This window comes from Leptonychotes weddellii, chromosome 2 (genome assembly GCF_054177405.1).
Source record: "Leptonychotes weddellii isolate Sample4059 chromosome 2, ASM5417740v2, whole genome shotgun sequence".
Classification (NCBI taxonomy): domain Eukaryota; kingdom Metazoa; phylum Chordata; class Mammalia; order Carnivora; family Phocidae; genus Leptonychotes; species Leptonychotes weddellii.
Window position 1 is genome coordinate 37,767,494 of NC_138370.1, and position 3,795 is coordinate 37,771,288.

Genomic DNA, 3,795 nt, shown 5'->3' on the forward strand with positions numbered 1-3,795 from the left:
GATGGCTCACACAAGGTCTTCTGTAGAAGGTCGGGATTTGAACTGGGTCCTGATGTTTGGGTAACATCCCAGTGAGTGGAGAGAGCTGGAGACGGGGGCAGAAGGAAGTGGAAGTGCAGCAGTGCAGCATGGTGTCGTAGGAAAAAGCATGGTTGGGTGTTGGACAGAACTGGGTTCAAAGTGTGAGTGGGCTCTGGTACTTCGGAACACTAATGCAAGCTTTATGCATGTTGTAATCACAGTGGTTTCCTTGCAGAGTTTGGGTCAAACAAGAGAGGGACATTCAAGAAAATCCACAGGAAATTCTCTCTTTCCCAAACTCAATATAAGATGGAGGCTGTGGTGGTGTATGTTTGTATATGCATATGTGTACCCAACTTCTAAAGCCCTTTTTCATGATAAAAGTAATGAAATCGCCATATGATTTGTTTTTTTACTATAAAAGAAGCAGCTTCTGAAAAATGTATGACGAGTGTTTTGAGCATGAAAAATTGCCAGAGCGCTTGCTTCGGCAGCACGTATACTAAAATTGGAATGATACAGAGATGAGTATGGCCCCTGTGCAAGGATGACATGGAAACCTGTGAAGCCTTCCATATTTTTTCAAAGGCCAAAAAAAAAAAAAAAAAGGAAAAAAAGAAAAGAAAAATTGTCAGAAAGGTTCTTGAGCAGATCCCTTATCTTCTCTGTACCTTGGCTTTCTTATCTGTAAAATGGGGATAGTGCGGCTTGTTTCCCAGTGTTATTGGGTCTATTAAATAGTATGCTAGTGTAATGCCCCTGCTAGGTTCTCAAAGAATGGGATTTTTATGTCATTTCATGCTGCCTACAATGCTGGTTTACTTAGTAGGCTGGAGAAAGCCACAGAGAGGGCTGGTCAATTGCTCAACACTGAGCAATGAGTGTACTTCCTCTACAGGTGTCTCTTCCCCTGAGCCTGGGCTTGAGTGTTTTGATTGCTGGAACTTGCACACTGGGCTAATGATGACTTACCTTGCCCTTGTTAAAACTTGGCCTGACGATATAATGTGATGTCAGCGCCTTCCCCTCCCAAGTGCCTGTGTCCCTGTCCTCTTTCCCTGTGATGATGAATTGTAGCCGTTGGTGGCATTGTACATTTAACATGAAGCATTTTTATGGAAACTCCTGTATGATGCTGAGTTCAGGGAGACTTGATGTTGGGAGTAGCTTGGGCTCTTAATTAGTATTCATCTGTTCTTGTCAGTCAGATGTGCTTGTGAGCTTATGCGGACATGTTTTGTCCCAGCTCAGGGACGAAGCTGCCTTGGACAAGCCCCTTTCTCAGAAGACCTTAGCACACCGCCATGTCCATCTTGCTGCTAACTACAGCTCTTTCTATAGTTATTGATCAACTGCTTTGCCACTGGGTTTTGATCTTTGTTTCTGGATTTCCGTCTTTGGACTTGAACCTCTGCCCGGTCATTGTCATTGTCTCTGGTCTTTAATTCCTAACTTCTTCGCTTACCTTTGATCTAGAAGCCTCGTTGGGCTCCATAGTTTCTCTTTAGTAAGTGAAAGTGTTGTTGGTCATTGTCCAGGTATCAATAGTTGGGTCTCTAGTACTGGAAGTCCAGGATTCTTCAATTTTGTCTTTAGCTGAATCCTTGGTAGAAGCCTTTTATAGGCCAAATTCTGCCTGACCACGTATATCCATCCATGCTGCCAGAAATGCCTTCCCAGAAGGGCTTCTAGACTCCAGACTAGATCTTGGAGGAGATTCTGATTCGAAAGGTCAGGAAAAGGGTTGGGATGATGGTGACTAAGGGGGAATGGGGCCTAGACCTGCCTAAGACTCCAGGTGCTTCCGGTACAGGTGGTTCATGGATCATTCACTCTGAGCAACACTGACCAATGCTGAAGTTTCTGGAAGTCTGGCTTTCATGTAAAGGGAGATGTTGTCATGTTGGCCAACAGAGGCTTAAAGCCACAGTTTAAACATGAGGTAAGAATGATTGTTTTAAATCAGAGTTTCTTTGGGGACTGAAAACAATTTAAATTTCTAAATAAGTTAAACATTTTCTCCCTAAGTTTGTCTGTCCTAAGCATTTTGCTTGATTAGCTCTTTCTTCAGAGGAAATTCAGAGGTGAATTTCAGGCCATGCTTTACTCAAATAACTTTAATATTTCAATGTGTTCAAGTCTGTGTTTATAAATGATGCCCAGCCTTACAAAGTAGAAAGCGTATTCTCATCAGGTACCATTGTCACTTTTCCCCCTCCAGTCCTTGCCCTCAATCTGCCCCATACTCCAGCTGGCTCCCACAAATGTTAGTTAATGTCTTTCCGATAAGTGCTTCATGGGTGATCTTGCTCTCAGCCATATTTTTGGAGGAAGAGATAAAAGGAGACTGAAAAATTAAAATCAAGATAAGCGGTCTCTCCCTTGGAATGTTATTAAGAGGATGTGGTCATTTAAAAGTACTTTTCCCTCTTCTCCTCAGTGTTTGACATCTGAAGTCATGGAAGATGCTATCACACCTTGCTTTATTAACATAGCTAGAGTCACCTGTTTTGAAAAGCCCAGCCACATTAACCTTAAACGAAAAGAAAGTGGAACAAAAGGAAAGATAAAGGGAAACTAGGTTTTGGCAGCGGGAGATGCCAGCTCTCAGCCAGGCCCTGCAGCTACTCTGTTAAATGGCCCCATGAATTTATTTTAAGGGAGATCATTTCTACTCTCCGAGTATACTGAGTCTGCCATGGTCCAGACAAGATTCAATTTTAGTATATGTGCTGCCGAAGCGAGCACGGTCCAGACAAGATTCAGAACCCAGTTAAGTTATATAACATGTTGATCTACAGGAGAACAAAGAAGGGGGCAGAAAGTTAGGGAAGGGACTAGACGGTGAAGATGGTGAGGATTGGCTTGCTTTGGAGCCCAGGAGCACTTGCTGAGAAGGGTCAGAGGGTTCAAGAGAAGTTGACTGAGGATTATACACTAATGCCACGGCCACTGAGCCCAAGGCCACGGGTGTGTGCTGGCAATGCTGGGCTCCCGCAGGCAAGGTGAGGTGAGGCGGAGCTGCGAACTCGGGCTTTACTGCAGCTAGTAGAAGCTTTAGAGCAAGACACTGTCGCTAATTCCATTTCTGTGCACTGAGCCCCAGCCTTCTTATTTCTTGTTGTTAGAGATGAAATGTTCCTAAAAGGTGGATGGGGTGGGGGTGGTTGGAGTAGGAGTGGTTTTTTTGGGTGTGGTCACCTTCTAGCCCAGATTTTATGAGATATGCAGACTCCCAACGTCCTTCTTCATGGAGCTCTTAAGTCACTTGTCAAAGCATATGTTCTGCTTTGGGGGTTGGAGACTGCCATATTTGTTTCTCTGACAGTCTGTCACTGAGTGACTGTGGGTCCTGTAAAACTTTACTTCCAGGTCTGCTACTTCCCTTCTAGAGTCTAACGGGGCAAGTGATTTTAGTTCATTAGGATATTAAGATAGTTTGTTATTCACTAGAATAATGAGGACTGAGGAATGGGTTTGATCAAAAGCGAGACAGTTGGTTTTGCTCTGGTCCCTGAGCACAGGTAGAACATCTCCCCTACAGCAAGCTACCCTGCAAATGGTTGCCTTTAGTTGCACAGCCAAGAAAGCGAGGAGGGGGCAAAGATCGGGTGTGAATTTATTTTTCCACTTGGGAAAACAGCTCGAAGTATTTGTCATCCTGATGGCTTCATCAATGTATGGAAAGGAACAACAAATTTGTAACCTGGTAGGAAGTGTTTTTTACTCATTAAAAACACTGGAAAAAGGGCACCTGGGTGGCTCAGTCGGTTA

At 43.9% G+C, this 3,795-nt stretch overlaps 1 non-coding gene across 1 annotated transcript; it reads left to right on the forward strand.

Annotated features, from left to right (window-relative positions):
• The first annotated feature begins 499 nt into the window (after window positions 1-499).
• LOC115939666 (U6 spliceosomal RNA) lies at window positions 500-603 on the forward strand. Its single transcript, XR_004074443.1, has one exon. It is a non-coding gene; the product is annotated as a U6 spliceosomal RNA (small nuclear RNA).
• The last annotated feature ends 3,192 nt before the right edge of the window (window positions 604-3,795 follow it).